Source organism: Thermobia domestica, chromosome 17 (assembly GCF_964235325.1).
Source record: "Thermobia domestica chromosome 17, izTheDome1.hap1.1, whole genome shotgun sequence".
Lineage (NCBI taxonomy): Eukaryota > Metazoa > Arthropoda > Insecta > Zygentoma > Lepismatidae > Thermobia > Thermobia domestica.
The window spans coordinates 111,500,381-111,520,904 of record NC_137470.1 but is presented as its reverse complement, the minus strand read 5'-3'; the positions used below and the strand labels follow the sequence as shown (position 1 = coordinate 111,520,904).

Sequence of the window (20,524 nt, the reverse complement as noted above, 5' to 3'; positions counted from 1 at the left end):
TAATGTGTACCACTGCCCTACCACTGTACATATATACGTATCTGCCCTTGGCATGAAGAAAGAGCTCATGTTACCTTACTTTTCGAATCATCCTTGTAATAGAATTTATGTATATTGTAAGAGTTGTTTACATGTTGCATGTAGTTAATGTCACTTAATAACTGCTTTAAAGTATTTATTATGCTCTTAAACTAAACTATATACCCTATTACGTTGAAAGTTTGGAATGAATGGACTTAACCAAATTATGTTCGTTATACATACTGGGTATATGAAAAGTTCGGAGCCATAGACCATCTTCGTTATGAGTATAAAAGTGCGAAGGAATGGAAAACAGGAAAGTTGATGGAAACAGGTAGGTTTTGGTTTAAGATGTTAGATGTTTTTCTAATTCCACGAGCTGTTTTGACTGCATACTGGTAAGGTGCCCTATGTTAAGTAAGAAAGGAACGTTGCCTGTTCAACAGGCTGTTTCATTAGTCCTTTACCATTTCAAAAGTACAGCATTGTTGGGAAGCAGATTCGAGGTGTTCTATGTTTCTTTGCACAATGTGCACGTTCTACGTGTCATCTTTGCGTAGTCCTGCGTTACTTTAGAATGTTTCCTTTTTATTTAACGTAGAACACCTTACCATTCTGTAACGCAAACGGTTGGTGGATTGAAAAATTCCACAATTTTAAATTGAAAACCATCTATTTCCAACAACTCTCTTCTATATGCATTTTCGTATCTTTTGCTCATAACAAAGCTGACGTATGGTCCTGATCTTTTGCAACATCCTACAAGTACACTATTCCCCAAGATATTAATAGAAGGCCATGTAAAGGATACTTGTTGTATATTTGCGAAGTCGAAACGTAATAGATGCTTTAGAGAAAATAACTTTTATAACTATATGTTGCTGCAAATGAGTTCGAATATCTTTGTGTATTTAGGTTATGTTTGATGTAAAATCAGATATATATCTGATTTTACATCAAACATAACCTAAATACACAAAGATATTCGAACTCATCTGCAGCAACATATAGCTGACACGGATAGCATCTTAAATAGATGGAAAGATTTCTTTGACGATTTGCTTAACACTCAACCAAAAACTAGTGTGCGTGGAGAAAAGGAGATACCGCAGAACCGTATATTCCAGAACCCAACCGAATAGAAGTAGAAACTGCTATAAAGAAATTAAAGAAACACAAATCTCCGGGTGTAGATGAAATTCCGGCTGAGTTAATTTTAGCTGGAGGCGAAAAATTGTGGAACAAGATACACAAACTCATTCTCCTTATCTGGAATAAGGAAGAATTGCCACAAGAGTGGAAAGAATCAATCATTGTTCCAATTCACAAGAAAGGCGACAAAACTGACTGTAATAATTATCGAGGCATCTCTCTTTTGTCAACATCCTATAAAATTCTTTCAAATATTCTATTAGCAAGACTGACCCCATACGCAGATGAAATTATTGGAGATTATCAATGCGGATTTAGACGGAATCTATCAACTATCGACCAAATATTTACTGTTCGCCAAATACTCGAAAAAAAGTGGGAATACAATACCCCGGTACATCAACTATTTATTGATTTTAGAAAGGGGTACAACTCGGTTAGGAGAATAACATTATACAACGAACTTGGAATACCGAGAAAGCTAATTAGATTAATTAAGATATGTTTAAATGAATCCCAAAGTAAAGTCCGTGTAGGAAAATTTTTGTCCACGAGCTTTCACGTCGAAAATGGCCTGAAACAAGAAGATGCGTTATCGCCATTATTATTTAACTTCGTTCTGGAATACGCTATAAGGAAAATCAAAGATAGCAACCAGGGCCTAGAATTGAACGGTATTCACCAGGTTATGGCATATGCTGATGACGTAAATTTAATAGGTGATGATAGGAGAACAATAGAAAGAAATGCAGAGATCTTATTAAACGCTTGCAGGGACATGGTTTAGAAGTAAATGCAGATAAAACTAAATACATGGAAGTGCGTCGGGACCGGAATACAGCAAACTATGGATGCGTTAAAATATTAAATAATACTTTTGAAAAAGTGGATAGTTTCAAATACCTAGGATCAATATTAACAGAGGAAAATCATATTCACGGAGAAATTAAATGTCGACTAAAAGCAGGGAATTCGTGTTACTATTCGGTTCAAAATCTCTTGTCGTCGCGAATTCTGTCGAGAAATTTGAAGCTTAAAACATACAAAACGGTAATCATGCCTGTTGTTTTATATGGCTGCAAAACATGGTCACTTACTCTGAGGGAAGAACATAGACTGAAAGTATTTGAGAACAAGATCCTGAGACGAATATTCGGACCCAAGAGGAACGGGAATGGGGAATGGCGGAAACTTCATCACGAGGAACTACATAATTTATATGGTTTACCCAACATAGTTAGGGTCGTGAAGTCTAGGAGGCTTAGATGGGCGGGTCAGGTAGCTAGAATGGAAGAAAGTAGAAACGCTGTCAAAGTCTTGACAGGAAGACCAATCGGAAAACGACCATTAGGAAGACCTAGGCGCAGATGGGAGGACAATATTAAGATGGATCTCGCAGAGATTGGAATACAAAGTAGAAACTGGATGCAGGTAGCTAAGGATAGTCAGTGGAGAGCTTTTGTGAACGCGGCATTGAATCTCCGGGTTCCACAGGCCATAGAGTTATATATATATATATATATATATATATATATATATATATATATATATATATATATATATATATATTCTTACAACTTTCACATCCGAATGTACAGCCAAGAGCAATGGTAAAGAACGTTTAATATGTCTAAACTCAGTATTTAAAGGTTCTGCCTCGACTAGGAATGGCCAATTCCGAATTCTGGAATTTTTCCGACATCGGATTTTTTCGAATTCCGGATTTTTCTGAGTTCCAGAAGTTTTCAGTAATCTGGAAAGTGAAATTTTCGATTCCGGAAAATTTTGACCATCCCTAGTCTCGACATATTACTGATAAGGCTAAGCAAGTTGTTCCGAATAAACTCTGTCAGAATAGTCAGCCGCAGTGTTTGATCCTTGAATTTTCCCGTTATGAATAAAGAATGTTTTACACATCTTAACAAATAAATTACGTATCCATTCACGGATCAACATTTCAACTTGAAAATGAGTTTCTGCAGGTTCATATTTTAGGACTTAGTCCCTGGAAAGCGGTCATTATTTTTAAAACAAAGAAGTGTACAAGGGGAGGATGAGAACCGGTATTACAGGTGGATTGATATATCAGAATTTATCTATATGTTTACCTCCTGTATCAATGGACTTGGCATTCGGTGTTGGAATTAGTCTTGTCTTACTGACAAGGAGACTTACGGAAGTGTCACTCACCGATTTCAATGGAACTTTGAACACTTGTAAAACATCAAAAAATAATCAATACGATTTTTTTTTTGTTTCAGCAATGGTGTAGTTTTAAGGGTGGGAACCACCCTTTGAACGTTAGGGGTGGTCTCCAAGCATAGACAGAAACAATAATTTAATATAGAAGAAAACAAACTACCAGGGGGATTTTGGGTCAGCAGATTCAGAATCTGACATAAAAATTACAAAATTAAAAATGGCGGATCCAATATAGTGATTACAATTACAAAATGTCTTCTGGTTTCAAATTCTCTGCAGTTAGTCAAGAACAATTTTAGTTGGCAGAGATTACTGCGAGGATGTTTCAAACCAATTTGAAACCCTTTCTGTACATATTTTAATCTGATGCTTGATTAAAGTGAGTCTCTGCACGTCTCACTATAGCGTTTACAGGGACACAAACAATAGAAAGCGTGGCACAAGCAATAGATCTATGTCTCACAGCTACAATACATCCTTTCATTTCTGAAAATGGTGTTGTTATCATCGTTGTTAATTATTTTGCAGGAAAAAAGAAACATTTGACTCTACAGTCCAAAACAACCTCTTTTAATCTGAAAATGTCCTTGTGAAAGCATCAAATTCGGGAAAATTAACATTAGGTCTTGTGAGATCATGGTTTCAAGAGGTTTTTCTCCCAATGTCTAATGTAAAGTCCATTTTGATATTAGATTCATGGAGTGGTCACAATTCATCAACTTTTCAACCTATTTACGAACAAAAATGTACCTCAAAATAGAAACCCTTCTGCACTAACAACTGGTAGGATTCAGACTCTTGATGTGTTCATTTTTAGGTCGTGGAAAAACTTCTTGAGACATTTTACTGATATTGTCATTTATAACTGTAACAAATTTACATCTCCGTAATAATATAATTTAAATCCAGATAATATAATTTAGATCCAAATCATTGATTCATAATCAGTTTTCTTCTCCCAGATCTGCAAATCTTATTAGATATGCGTGATACAAAAGCAGTTATTTGGAAGAATATTGTGTTACATTTCGCGATTTGTTGCAGTTATTGCTGCAATAAGGTGAGCTTAGTGTAAACAATGTTTATGCATCACACACTTTTTTTTTTTTTTTACGAAATATCATTACTGTGAAGCGTTTTCTCAATAAATTCATAATTATAACAATTGAAGATATATGAAGTTCTGACATAGTGAGAGGCAAGGGGAGTAACTATACACTAGCACCCCAAATAGGGAGAGGCCGATACTAACTTTAATCAAGCATTCCGTTAAAATAAAGGGGTTTGAAATTGATCTGCTACCTTCCGTAGTAACCCCTGCCAACTATAATTGTTCTTGGCTTACTGCAGAGAATTTCAAACCAGAAGACATTTAGTAATGGTAATCATTATATTGGATCCGCCATTTTGAATTCTGTAATTTGACGTCAGATTCTGAATCAGCTTTCCTAAAATCCCCCTGGCAGTATGTTTTCTTCTATATTAAATGATTGTTTTCTGTCTATGCTTGGAGATCACCCCTAACGTTCAAAGGATGGTTTCTATCCTTATATCTTCCCCATTGCCGAAACAAAAAAATACAGGTCAATTATTTTTCGATGTTCCACAAGTGTGCAAAGTTTCATTCATATCGGTGAGTGACACTTCCGTAAGTCTCCTTGTGAGCCTCGTACTACCTAACAACATTCATAATTATCTCATCGCTCGTCGTGAAGTGACGTCCACAAAGTGAATTTTTTAATGCAGAGAACATATGAAATCCGATGGGACTAGTTCTGCCGAATAAAGTGGATACGGAAGTGTTGTGAACTCATAATCAACCAAAGAAGCTTGTGCAATCGCGGCACGGTAAGGAAGTGTATTGTAACATGACAGAAATTAATTGACGGAAGGGAAAAAATTAATTAACTATGATCTCAATACTTAGTAAATTATTCATGTTTTAAGTGGAAAATAAGACTCCAAGATTTGTGCTATAGGTCGTTCACATATCTTCAGAACAATTAAGGAAATCATTTAGTAACATAAAAGCTACGTGCAGATAGAACATTCCTTCTAATAAAAAAAATAAGACCTATGTTATGTGGCAATGTTTTGACTTAATAATATAAACACTTGCTACTTTGAACAATCAGGAAATTCTTGCAGTGTTAAGGTAAGCGGAAGAATAAAAACGCCACCAAAACACTAGGAAGATAAGATAGGTGGACTGAATTAATAGAGAACTCGATAGTGTATCAGTGATCAAAGAAGAAGCAAGATCTACTCCGTCATCCTCGTAGAACAAATTTGGTGAGTACAGAGTTTGTCCATGACTTGATAAACACACTGCTTATATATACGACCATAATTGCTCATCTTTTTTTTTTTTCTGTTAAAATTACGCTTCTTGATTTGAGTATAATTAGACATTGTCCTAAAGATAGCCAAATGACCACAGCACCAGTTTCGGATATTTAACTAAACCTGATGTCTCTAGTTTTATTTAATAAATTAAGACATTACCAACTTGTCGCAGTATCTGCAATTATATGAGTTAAATGGGCAAGTCCATTATGAGCATATACTCAATTGTCCGCACAACTAGGAATGATCATTAAATTCTGAGCTATATATGGATATATGCGTGATGTCAGCGTCCGGGCTGTGATTCAAATTAGTTGACATATAACAACTATGTCTAGGTGCAGAATGACTCCCCTGGATAACCTACACTGAAAAAAGGTTTGGTCAGATCGGAGAAAAAAAAATCGTGCTGGTGATCAAATCGTTTGGTTAATATACCATCAACCAAACGTTTGGTCACCAGCACGAAATCATTTGGTTATGATTTGTTTGGTTGGCACAGCCTAGTATTTGGTTACAAGTAGCAAACATGCCTTTGGTACTCCTGACCAAATATGTAAGATTTGGTTCGGAATACCAAAATATTTAGTTAAAATAATCCAGGTTCGGTTCTTGGAACTAAACTTTTTTTTTTTTTGTAAATACTAAATCTGCATTCAGTGAATTCAACCAAATGTCCTTTACCAAACTTGATTTACCAGAACATTTGGTAGCAATTACCAAATACTTTGGTTACAAGAACTATACTGAAAATAATACAGATAGTACTATAATACAGATAATACTCTATAAGAAAAACATAATGGTATAAAGTACTATGAAGTGTACAAACTGATCATACAAGTGTCGTAAAACTGCACAACACACAAGGCATGCATTTTATGTTATATAAAGTATTTTTCTGCTATACTCGTTTATGCGTATAGCCACCGTCGCTGACTCGCCTGCTCCCTACACACGCAACCCCTCGCTGCTTTCCCTGTTGGGCTTCTGTCCTAATTCAGATAGATAGGATTTTTGTTTTTAGGTGACAACCTCTTACAAGTTGGTTCGTTTTATTCATTGCAGGTTTTATGCCATATGTCCTCACTGTATTATACTCAGTCCGTGTTAAATGCCGCAGATGGCGGCCCCAAAAGTGAACTTAAAATTTGAGATTTTTAAATTTTCGTAGCTTTTATTACACTTTTCGTCGAAAACCAAGCGGACAACCAACTTCGGAATACATACGGCTGTTTCTGATACAATTTACATGCTTGAGTAATGCAACTTTTGTTAACGTATTTCTCAAGAAATATCGATCTCATAAGCAAGGGTTCACATATTTGGATTCCTTATGAAATGCGTTTTCAAAATTATAGTCTACGAGGCACGTCCAGAAAGTAAGTTCCGTTTGGTAATAAAATTAAATTGTGTACAGATACAGAAAAATTATTTGTTGCACAAAATTCTACAACTCCTAAACTACTTTTTCACATAACTGCCAAAATTTCGCAGGCATTTGTCATAGCGTGGCACAATGTTTTGTATACCTTCTTCATAGAAGTTTGCCGCCTGTGTCTTCAACCAGTTGGAAACAGTTTCTTTCAGCTCGTCGTCATTGTTGAAGTGTTGACCGCCAAGGAAAGACTTGAGATGTAAGAACAGACGAAAGTCGCTAGGAGCGAGGTCAGGGCTGTACGGAGGATGGTCAAACACATCCCAGCCTAATCACCGCTCTGATTTCACAAGCGGCGGAATTTTCAATCAACACCGACATTGTAAACAAGCACAACAAAGCGTACGTGACTGACAGCGATCTCCAAATGGCGCACGTTTCTTCTCCTTGATACAGAGCGTCTACCGCGCATGTGCGGAGCTGCGATCGCAGCGCTGCAGCGGAGATAAATTGAACGGAACTTACTTTCTGGACGTGCTATGTATTTCATATTTCTTCGTAAATTTTAAATTCTGCGTATCAGTAAGCTGTGAATCCACCAATTATTTTACAAACTTCTGGCATTTTTGTAACTTTATTTACCTTTTCCCGGAAGTTTCTAGTGGCAGAATAGGAATTGCCCCAATCCCTCCCCCTACAATTTTTCACCCTGTTCTAGCGTCGTCACTGGACCTGGCCCCCATCATCTGTATAGAGGTCTATTTGTTACGCCAAATGTACGGCCATGAAAATAACAAATACAAATTACTGCTCCCTAATGCACTAACCGTTCCGCTAGTCAAGCTGCCGTTTGCATTTCCTGATTACACAGAAATCCATCATTGTTGACGTGACCTTGTAACTGAATATTTTGGTCAGGAAAACCAAATAACTTAAGATTTGGTTTACATAATAAAATTAATCAACCAAATGTTCTGACCAAAAGGATATAGTGTTAACGACAAAACACATTTGATATATCTGACTAAATTTTGGTTAAACTGTACAAATAAAGTAACCAAATGCACTGACCAAACAAATTTGGTATTCCTGACCAAGTCGTTTGGTTTCAGTTTATATTAGTGTCCAATCCATTGGTTTTGGGGTCGCTGAAATGAATAGTGGCACTCCCCATTCCGTTTAATTGTAAGTTCAGCCCCCATCATCATGGGAAGTGAGAAGAAGAGAAGAAAAGGTGTGACATTAGAAATTTTTATCATTATATGTTCATTGAAATGGGTATCCTAAGGGTACGAGAGATTCAAATATTTTTGTAAATCTATTCTCCCATGCGAAGAAGGAGTATTTCACCTAGTATCTAATATATTTCAAACGTTTTGTTAACAATAATATCAAATTAATTATCATACCTTTCTTAAAATTTTATTTTCGTGATTTGGTCCAGTTGCCAAATGAATGTCTTTCATTTTTATTGCTGCCTTTTGCTTATATGCTTGACTTTGGAACACTATGAAAAACCAAGAAAAAGACGGTAAAACCATCTTTAGTTTGTCTTAGGTGATCGATTTTCTGACTGGCGATTTTTATGCATAAGTTTGCAAGCGCTTTTCACAAAGGCGTTCGCGTTTGCCGTTTTTCTTTCGCGTGACGTCTTAGTGACACTCTTAAATCACGCGATGTGAGTGGAGGGAATTCTAAGTGGCTTGTCTTGGATTAATGCGTCCTTTCCATTCTCTAGTGGAATTCAAAGATTGATCATCGAAGTCTGAAGGTTGTGTTAGCTTAGTCCCAAGAACCTCTCCTGAGTTGTAGAAAGAACAATGAGGAATTAACGCCTACATTTCCATGTAATTGAGGCCGAGGAATTCTTCGTATTCGAACTGTAGTTTATAAGATGTTTTAGTAATAGGTACCAAATACACTTGGATAAACCAATAGATATATTTAATGCAACACATTCTATAATCTAGCTAGGTATTACTCTCAGATAAGTACGAGGGTATTTCCGAAAGTTTCCGGCATGAATCTAATAAGCCGTTCATGACATATAGTGCCATCTATGGAAGCAATAATGTGTAAGTTTGACTGTCTAGCTGCATCACTTTGTTGGGGCAGTAGTTTGAATCAGTAGCTGTGTGTAGAGCGTGCATTCTGCATGACAATGCTCCAATCGACATGGCTGTTGTTGCCACGGCAATAGTGCTAACTCTGGACTGCATGGTGGCTGATGAATCTCCTCAGAACCACAGCCTTTCATTGCAGCTTTCTTTAATCGTCATTAAGATTGTTCAGGCAAAGACATCTGTAAAGATAATACAAACCATAATTAGTGAACAGATAGTGATAGGGTAAAGCGATGGCAGAATTGCACTCCTGCAAAAAAAAAAAAAAAAATGCATATGAAACGTGTCCCATGCCGACCTTTCTATTAAAAAATAAATTCACACTCAAGATGGCCGACTTCAGCATGGTGGCAATGGTGGTCACTTGTGTTTTTTTAAGTTGCTCCACTGCAAACATCATCTATGTGCGATGTGAACTCCCAGTTCACAAGTCAGGTAGAGATGCAATAAATCCGACATTTTGCGGATGGCGTTTTTCTTCTATAAAAATATGGCAATTTGACAAAACGGAAATTTTTCTTTTTTTATTTTTTACGATTTTCTTATTCGAGTACCACTTTTGTTCACCTTTAGTGGGTTCCGTAATTGAAAAAGTACTTTTGCAGCATTGAATTTTATATTCAGTCTGAGCTATCTATTGGATTCCGAACAGTTATTTCAGTGGTGGCCAGCAAGTGCTAGTTACGCAATCCAGCATATCATAGCAATCATACTGGCTGACTAACCACCCACCTCATGAAGTTTCTGAAAGTTATACATCTTGTCATGTCTGTTATACGAGTTACCTAAATTCAAATTGGCAGACAAGAAATACGTATCATAAACCAAGAAGCAGATACAAACTCTTTGATGTAGAGCATAAGCGTGGGACGTAAAACTCAAAAAAAAACTCTTTGATGTAGAATTTCGCTCACGTCTCGTTCTCCGTTCAGGAAACACTTTATTCTGAGCTTCAGATATTCTATTAGAACCTAATGTAAGTCCGGTTCACAAAATAAAAAAATATATATATAAACATACATTTTGGGTACGATATTAGTGTAACAGCAGTAAAAGTTCATTATTTACAGTTTTTATTCTTTCTTTGTTTATATCGTGTCAGTATTGTAATGTATGGTAGAGAAGTGATACACGGGTTTATCCCTCGCCTCCTTTATTATAAAATGTCTTCATACAGTTTAAACACTGAATTACAAAAAGTGATGTATGTAAATAATGGTTTCTCTGTAAGGTGGACCTCCTACCGAGAGCAGCACGGAGATTAGTAAGGAACCTCTTGAACGTTGCAGCGCAGATTTAAGATTAGGGAGTCTCTCCCTCCTAGGGCAGCTTGGAGAGAAAGGTAGAAATTGATCAGTTGGACACTGATGTCTTCTATCCTTCTGCGTCCTCTTTTATATCCAGTTTTGGAGGCGGAGCGTGGATGAAGGGGTCCTCTTCGTGACTCTTCGTGTCCTTCTCGTATTTCTTCGGAGGTGGCATGCGTCGGCTACTTTGTGATCCTTGTGTTAAAGCACTTGTTGTTGGTGGTGTTGTTTCTAAATATGAGGGAATATTGCAATATATTTGAAATACGAACTTCGGTATAGCATTTTCATCCTTCTCCCGCTTGGATTTTAACGACCTTGATAAATATTCTGTATGTAGATCAATAAATGATAAGTATATAGAAAGATACAGTTGTTCCTCGTACTTTCCTACATAAAGGATGTCTTTAGCGCCAACAAGGCTGAAATTCTATTTTTTGCGTAAATTATAATGATAGTTTTATTTCACTACACATTTTCATGTTTAACTACTACATTTTCACAATAGTTGTTGCTAATACTGTACCATTGAATTTTCACTAAAACGTTTTCGTTGTAGAACACTATCGTAATAACTGTACAAACAATTGGTCCGACCTACAAAACCCATTAAATCCACGGATTTGCCCTTTTTCTTTCCTATAAAGTGACCGATTTTCCTTAATTAATGACCTTCTCACATTTTTACCTCCTCAGAATGCACTATTTAAGTACTTTTTTAATATTATAATGGAAAAGGAAAGAAAAGGTGGAATGCAGTGTTATTCTTTGATTAAAATTGAGAATGTTCAAAAAAAAATCTCGGGCGGAAAAGCTATGTAAAAAAATTCGTTTTTATTTTTTTAAGTTTTTTTTTTTTTAATAGTCTTTCCATCTCTAGTGCCACGAGACTGTCAGTTGAGTTTTGTCCTACAATGTATTATTTATGTATTGGTTTTGTTTTCAGATATCGGATTTTATAATTTCAAATAACACTGGTGAACAAAAGTTTTGTCTCAGAGCTGAAATTAACTAACTTTGATTAGTTTTACTTGCTGAAGCTTAATCCACACTTGAAATTTATCCATCACCCACAGTTTGTCAGAGTCAATATATGTATATACAATATATACTGTATACAATACAACTAGCCCTGTAAACCCGTTCCAAGTTTATAAGAAAGTAGCTACTGCTGCAAGACTATCCATCAGACTATCATAGTTCGTACGTCATTTTCTTTAGAATGAAACAAGCTTTCCAAGGGTATCATGTGCATATGTATGATGTACATAAAAAGGAAAATTAAGGATAATGCGGGAAATCTGTTTCAAAAAATGCCTATCCCCTTTAGGATCCTGGCATTTTGGGCTATTTTTTAGACTTTCAGTCAAGCAGCTACTGCATCGTCACTATTTATACTAGGATCATGGTCCATACCTCGTTCTCTTCAGAATAGAGCTGGCTTTCAAATGATATCACTTGCATGCCCATACCATATACCAGAAGCGGGAAAAAATGTCAAAGTGAAAATTTCGGAGGGAATTTTTTTCCCGAAATTTGCCCCCCCTGGACCCCCCTGTGTGATCGTAGCCATCTAGAAAAATCTGATAAATAGTACTTGGTATACTGAATGTGTGTGCCAAATTTCAAGTTTCTATCTTGAATAGTAAGGGCGAGAGAATTTGTATCAAAAATTCCCACAATGCCCCAAATTACCATAAAACACTATGATCTCAGGGAAAAAAATTCCTCAGAATCCCTAATTACTCTAGGACTATAATTCGCCAATCATTCTCTTCAGAATAGAACTGTCTTTCAGGCGGTACCATTCACATGTCTCCATCATGTATCTAAGGCGGGAAATTCCTGAAAAAAAAGGATTTTTGGGGGCAAAATTTCCCTTTTTTCAAATTTTGCCTCTCTGGACCCCCCCCTGTTTTTACGCAGAAATCGAAAAAAAAACTTCTGGTAAATACTACTCGGTGGACTGAATGTTTGTGCAAAATTTCAATCTTCTACGTGAAAAAATAGGCCCGCCAGAAAAAATTCCCTACCATGCCCCACTTTTACCCTATACATAAGTATATTTGGATAAAAATTCACTGAGACGGCCCTAATTACCCTAGAATAATAATTCGACCGTCGATCTCTTCAGAATGGAACTGCCTTTCAGACGGTATGATTCACGTGGTCCTATCATGTATGTGAGGCGGGAAAATCCTGAAAAAACGGGATTTTTGGGGTAAAATATCCCTTTTTTACCCCTTTGCCCCTCTGGTTCCCCCCTGTTTTAGCACTGACATCGGAACAAAAAAATCTGGTAAATACTACTCGGTGGACTGAATGTTTGTGCAAAATTTCAGTCTTCTACGTAGAAAAATAAGCCCGCCGAAAAATATTAAACACAGGCTTAGAAAATGAGAAAATAAATTTTTGACTTATGACGTCATCACCTCTTATGTCTGGACGCAGGACGGTCTGAAGCTATACGTAATGTCTTCTACAAGGCCTCTGGAGTTGGAAAACAAAAAAAAAAAAAAAACGGACGAAAAAGTTCAAATAGAAGAGAAATAACGCAATGTACCATGAAACACCCGTATGGTACAAATTGTACCATGGGATCCGATAAGGGCTATTGGTGAAGTTGCATCTATGGAGCTACCCTGGCTACGCGTACCAAAATGTGATGTATATTGAAAAATATTGTAGGTTAGAGGTAATTTGTGTACCAAGTTGTATTGCAATATCTTTCTTTGCGAATGGGAGAGTCGGGATAGACAGAATCACTATGGCAGAAACAAACTTCACTGACACCAGGGGAAAATAACGTCACGTACCTTCCTTTAGTTGATCCGCAAAAATTGTTCTACCCCCTCTACACATAAAACTCTGTTTGATGAAGAACTTCGTCAAAAGCAAATATATATGAGAACTAAATTTCGCAGAATTGAGTGATGCTAAAATCAAAAAGAGCATTTTTGTAGGCCATCAGATCAGGGAACTGTTCCATAACGGGTAGTTCATTGACGAACTTAATGAGCTCGAGGAAAACGCATGCCTGACATTTAGAAAATATATGCAGAGATTTTTTGAAGAATCATAGGTCCGACAATTACCACGACGTTGTGTCTGACCTCGAAGCCTTAAAATTGACTTCTTCCCCCCAAACCTTAGAGCTGTGAGTCATGAGCATGGTGAGGCGTTTCATCAGGCTATTGAGGAAATGGAGAAACGTTACCAGATAAAATGGACCCCCCATGTTAGCTGATTATACCTGGACTTTGCACAGGGATATTCTTGACGCCAAATACAGGCGCAAATCATACATCCAAACATTTTAGAGGTACGTTTGCAACATGTTTACAGTGCAAAACCACATTCTTGCGTTCATAAGTTACATGAACTGCAGTATACATTTCTTTTGCCGGTCTCATCAAAACTGTGAGTGACAGGAAAAAACTAAAACCAGATTGAAATCACCTCTGTCAATACTATTAGATTCACTTATTGGAGTTCTTGAGATAGAGAAAAAGATGCTGGCCAGTGTAATTTCTAATGTGATACCTTGATAAAATTATGCGGAGTACACATGCTGCTATACCTATTGCATCTACGCGTAAATGATAAATTCCATTTGGACAAAGTCTCCAGTATAATTTCTTTATTTTCAAAATGGATGCAGAAGATGCGTATTGAAATTTTAACATGCACTTACGGAAGGAGACAATAACACTCTCTTCACTTCGTATTACTGAGTTTTATGGTAGAGAGTTCACCAAATATCGGTTTATAAATGGAAGTAGGACGAGATTACCATAACGACGCTGCAGATGCAACCACGTAGAAAATTTCACGTTTGATGTACGGACAATTTGTATTTAATGAAATATTTGAGGGAGGTATAAATTGCTTAACCAATAAATACCCCCCTGTAGAGTATTATGTAGTGTGTTAACATTAAGCCGCCTTTGATGTACCGACAGCTTGTATTTAATGAAATATGGGAGGGGGTATAAATTGCCTAGGCAATAATTACCCTCCTGTAGAGTATTATGTAGTGTGTTAACATTATTCCACCTTTGATGCATCGACAATGTGTATTTGTTTTGATATCGATGGGAAGTATGAATTCCATAGATGAGTATTATCTTGTTTATCAAAAGAGAACGTATTTTATTGGGAGGTACTTTTTTGTCTAGGCATATTATAACGGGAGGTATTTATTTGCGGAGGTACCTTTTGCCGGTTACACCGGCCTTAAGCCGATTGAACTGATTGCTTCCAATCGGGTCCCGCGTCTAAAGGGGCCCCGTGCTAGTGCCGTCTACTTTACTGCCCAGTCTAATCTACTCTCCAGTGCCGTTTTAATTATTAGGCCCAGAGCAAGCAAGTGTGCTGTGGTTATTATGACTAAATTTTGCTCCCAATAAATGTAATTAATACCTGCCATTCTGCTCGCGGGGCCCACAGCCAAGTGTCTATGGTACCGCTAAAATGGCTCTGATACTCTCGGTTGTCAACTACACACAACAACATATTGCAATACAAGTTCATCCACGGACTTCAGAAGGAAAGGTATGACTTCTCCCTAACAAGTTAGTGAATATTAAGTTTCCGAGCATAAGCAAATATTTTCTGAATTTAATGCTGGAATAGTTTTTTTTTTCGTTTGCAATTTCTGTTGTAAAAATAGATATGATGTCCAGGAAGTATTCTGCACATCCCTAACAGTTACCCAAATTTCCCTACACACACACCTGGGCGTAAAAATATTGTTCTTGAGTTTGTGTGTAAATGTATATCACTATTCTGGGTGCATATCTTCTTTTATTTTGAACATCCCACTAAGTAAAAGTTGCTGGCTTTATTTTTCATTAGGTCACGCGATACTACCGCGAATACCGAGACGATATCAAATAAATCAGCCTCAGTGCGACTTCTTTGCATATCCTTTCTCTTATTATAGCTGCATTAAAAATACAAAACCACAGGACAATCTTTGCCCTCTCCTGCAAAAAATCTCGTGGATATATTATTTCTTAAAAAAGAATTAAAAAAATAAATCAGTAAAACCGACTGTATACTAGTGCTTACTGAAGAGGTGGCTGCTTATGAAGGTTTGTCTTCTAACACGAATAACCCAATGGAAAACATGTCATCCGTCTTTCATTAGTTTCTTAAGATTTCTGATCTTCTCATCACCACTTCTTTTGTCTGCAGTCGATAACGATTTCAAGCTGATTATACGTTTCATAAGTAGCTACTTACGATGTGCTCACTAGCAGTGCCGTGCCGTGGAAAATCAGAGCCCGGGGCGAGAGTATACGACGGCGCCCCGTACATATCAGTGAGGTCAACAGACCAACCGCAAAGCGCCACCAAGGTTTTCTAACATGATTAACATTATAGGACCACTTCCTAAATAAAGAAGAGGATTTAAGTGCATACTATAAAGGTAACCAAGAAAGACCTGTCGCTTTTTGTGGAGGTCTGTGTTCAATTGGCCCTCACCCGTGAGTTGAATGCGAATGGAGATAAGCCGAAGGTCAGTTGGTGCTGTGGATATATCCAACGTACTAGCTGGTTGTGGCAGTTCAATTACACCATGAACTTGCGTAAGGACATGGTGAACACGAGACCTCCACTGAGCGTCATAAGGGTGTATATGCTGTACGAGTTCAAACTGGGCTCAAACGCCATTACAGCGGATCGGAAGATATACCAGGTCTTTGGTGCAGGTGTCGTGGCTACGCGGACAGAGCAGCGGTTGTTTAACAAGTTTAAGGACAATAACGAAACACTCGAGGACGCACCACGTACTAGAAGACCAACACATGTCAAAATGAAGATCTTCAGGAAGCAATTGAGACGAATAGTGGCCCGACATGTGAGGAACTGGAACTGAAATTCAGTGTGAGTAGAGAAACCATTCGGCAGCACCTCCATCAACTTAGGAAGCACCAGAAGTTGGGTCGATGGGTCCCACATGATTTGCCTCCGGACCAGAAGGAAACGCGAGCAAACACCTGTGTTTCTTTGCTGTCTTGTCTGAGGAAGGAGCCATGTCTGGACAGGATGTTGACATGTGATGAGAAGTGAGTCCTTTGATTTCTTCATGAGAAATTACATAAAGTATATTTTGATGTTATTGATGATTCATTTATTAACAAATATTAACATAATTGACTGAGACGTTTTTGAGAAAATAGCCTTAAAAAAAAACTTTTAAGAATAAACTACCACTTGCGGATTTTTTTTTAGAAGAAATTAGTAGTGCGACAGTATCAGGTTATTGATGAAATATTCATTTATGCAGTATGAATAAAATTGCATTAGTTGCCTTTGAGAAAATCGTCCAAAAATTCAAACCTAAACTAAAATATTTCTTGTCAGTTTTTTTCAGGAGAGATGAGTTATGCCATATTATGAGGTTATTAATAATATATAATCATAATCGCCTGAGTAGCTTTTAAGAAAATCGCCCGAGAAAAAACATCTCAAGAATAAAAAATACTTTGTGTACTTTTTCAACATAAATGTTTAATGCTATATTATTAGTTTAGTAATGCAATATTCACGAAATATGAGCAAAATCGCCTGAGTACTTTTTTAAGGAAACGACCCCTAGAAACTCACCGTCAACAGTAAACTATTCCGTGTGAATATTTTCAGAATAAATTAATTATGTCATACTGTGAGGTTACTAACAAAACATTTATATAGTGAATTAATTTCGCGAACGATATATCAAATCTTCTTAAGCACATCAATTGGTTTTGATTTGTTAACGTAAGCACGAGATTTCACAAATTCCCGAAGAAGTCACACAGGTCAAATCGCAAAATGGCAGTACTTATTGTAGTCGCCATTACGGCTTTTGGAGAGTTGCATTTTCAACCTTATGCAACATCCAGGCTATAAAGGACAGGACCTATTTTAATGATGGTTCCGTACCACTACTAGGATTTAAATCCGGTGCAACTGACGGGCACTCAGATCAAAACCTTATAGCACAGTTCTGTACCTGCCTCGAAGAAAACCTTGCCTACAAGACAATCACCGGTTCCGATGTGGTCACCATTGCATGATATTGTGCGTCCAGGAAATCTGTTCTGCAACACTACAGTTATTTCACGTGCAGTGTGATAGGTTGCTCCATCTTGCTGGAACCACAGTCTTCCAGATCTATGCTGTCCAATTGGGACCAGAAGAACTTCGTTATCATGCTGTGGTAACATAATTCATTTACGGGTAATGAATGTTCTGTTTCATTTTCGAGGAAGTATGACACGTTCATTCTTCCTGTCCATACTTCGCTTCAACAGTGGTTTATTGAGCAGGCACTGGTGTTTCATTAGCAATGAGAAGATTGTCGGTGCTCCATATCCTGCAATTTTTATCACTCATGCACCCGCTAGGATGAAAATACGCCTCATTATCGCAGTGAAGATAGTCCTCCTTGAGAAATTGTTGACGATGTCATGGTTTGTTAATACACATCCAATGAATTCACAAATTACATATGGTCTGCTGACTGGTAGTGTTCAGTCAGTTGGATCTTGTACGGATACAGATAAAAAAGATCTTTCGTGAGCATGCGCTCGGTCGTGCTCTCGCTGATAAATCGAGATTTCTGCTGTCTAAGTATAACATTCTCAATCTACGGTATTGTTTTTGGCTGAACAATCCAAAACGTTTCATGTCTAAACTGAATACGTTCCTGCACCTGTCTTAATTAGTCTTTGAACGGTTGATTGATACGGTGCATTCTTGCAATCCAAAATACTACTCAAATGATGAACTGTTCCCGCATAAATTTCACCATAATTATAATGCATTTTGACAATAATAACACATCCCCTATAGTGCAATGTTCCATGATACGTGCGACCTGCATTAAGAAGAAAAGAAAAAATAATCCCAAAGAACTATGGATTGTCTGTCTCTTCATAACATTATTCATGACTGTCTGTCTCGACGTCATCCTGGCAGAATTCATTAACTACCTAAATCTGATTTTTTTTACACATACAACAACCTGAACAGCGCAATAACAGTGAAATTATGTGCAGGAGTAAGAACATATTGTAAGTCTAGGAAGAACATAAAATATATATAGGTACTAGCATATATTACCCGTTTCGTTTGGTTGAAATAAATAATTTAAATGCACATCTTTGTATCTCATGTATTTTATTGCCATTAATTTTTTATTGTTTATCGCAGCAAGCACGTTTACGCAGTTTTTGTTCATGTTTGGGAACGTTATGATGTAGTAACAATTTTTCTCTTACTTGTAAATAAAACGATTCATATTCTAATACTGCAAAAATAACTATTTTTTTTTTCGTAATTCAATTAGTGGCACTGTTCAACTCGGCGACCGCAAAAACTATAGATAGATTCAACACTAATATCGATCATTTTTGACCATATATATTCCCCCTGCCCAATGTTGCGGACCATGGCATCGGAAGTGTCGCCGAGATGAACCCAAAACATGTGCATTCAATACTAATATTGGTCATTTTCGTTGATTTTTAAATATCTCTTCCTCCCCCTCCCCCAAGTTGCGGGGTTGAATTTGAAATTTGAATTTAAACAGGATCGAAAGTATTGCTGTTTATCTAAGCGACGTTCATTTGACATTGATAGTGGCCAATTTCGATCGTTTATATACTATATATATATCCATAGTTTTGAGAGTAGCTAAGATTAACAGTGACAATTATGATGCCGTGTGCCGCAGGATGGAGGAGGAAGAGCTATATATAATAATGATCGAAAATGGCCAATATTAGTGAATTATCCATAGTTTTCGGGATCATTCAGATGAATAGTGACATTTCCGATCCGGTTTAAATCCAAAATCAGCCCGCGACTTGGGATATATATATATATATATATATATATATATATATATATATATATATATATATATATATATATATATATATATATATATATATATATATATATATATATATATACAGGGTGTTTCAGATAAAACGTCCAGTGCTTATAAATCCGAAACGGCTGAGAATAAAAAGATGAAACAAAAACTGAGATAGGAAAATGTCATAGGGCGCATCACATGGTGTTGTTGTGGTGACCCTCAGGAAACTCCGTGATGGGGGCCCAAGGTGCCAACTTCAAACTGATACAGGACTTTTTGCGGCCATTTTGAAAACGGTGCCCCAAATCGAAAATTGTTTCCTACAAAAGTTGTTTCGTTTTTCAAGTACTATTGAATAAGGTATGATTCAATACATGTTCCTATTTGAAAATTTGAAGTTGGCCCCTGGGCCCCCTTGAAGGAGTAATCTTAATTACGCCTTGTAATTTTATAACAAATTGACGAGTGTGTGTTTACTTTATTTCATGGTTCTTCCATATTCACTTTCAAATGATCGGTGACAGTTGCAATCTAATAAAGTTGATGCGTTTATTGCTTCTAGTACATAATCGCTTAGAAAAAGAAGCAACAAATACATCAGATGTGGGAGATGAATCTAGAACATCTAAATGACGAATGCCTAGCACATCTTGTGCTGTTAGGGTATCTGAAACAATATGTACAGTCCGCGGCATAAAATTTGTTACAAAAATTCTAAGTCTAAATGAATAACAAACTCTTGCCCAGTTTTCTTATGCATTCCCGCAATACATGTATCAATCGATTAGTTGCTTCTAGTATTTATTCCAACTCCTCCCCGTCCTCCACCTCTCCTTGTCTAAAGCAGTTTGTGTGACGTAGTACACTCTTTTCATTCAGCTGAAAAAGAAACAGGAATCAAGTTTACAACGTTATAGCTTTAAAACAGTCTTTTCCATTCGTTTGTTCCGAAATATTTTTAAGAGCCTAAATTAAAGGAAAGTCACACAATCTTCCCAGAGCTTCATAAATATCTTTATTTTCATTCTTTTCTTTCTTTAAAGAGTGCAAGCTAGTAAGATGCTCCCTAACAAATCTATGGAAATTGCCAAGAGCTCTAAAATATCTACGGACAAAAACG

At 36.9% G+C, this 20,524-nt stretch overlaps 1 protein-coding gene across 1 annotated transcript in view; it reads left to right on the top strand.

The window, feature by feature from the left end:
• Positions 1-20,524, top strand: part of LOC145674290 (glycosyltransferase 25 family member-like) — a 248,779-nt gene that overhangs the window by 90,235 nt on the left and 138,020 nt on the right. The gene's annotated exons all lie outside the window — the stretch shown is intronic.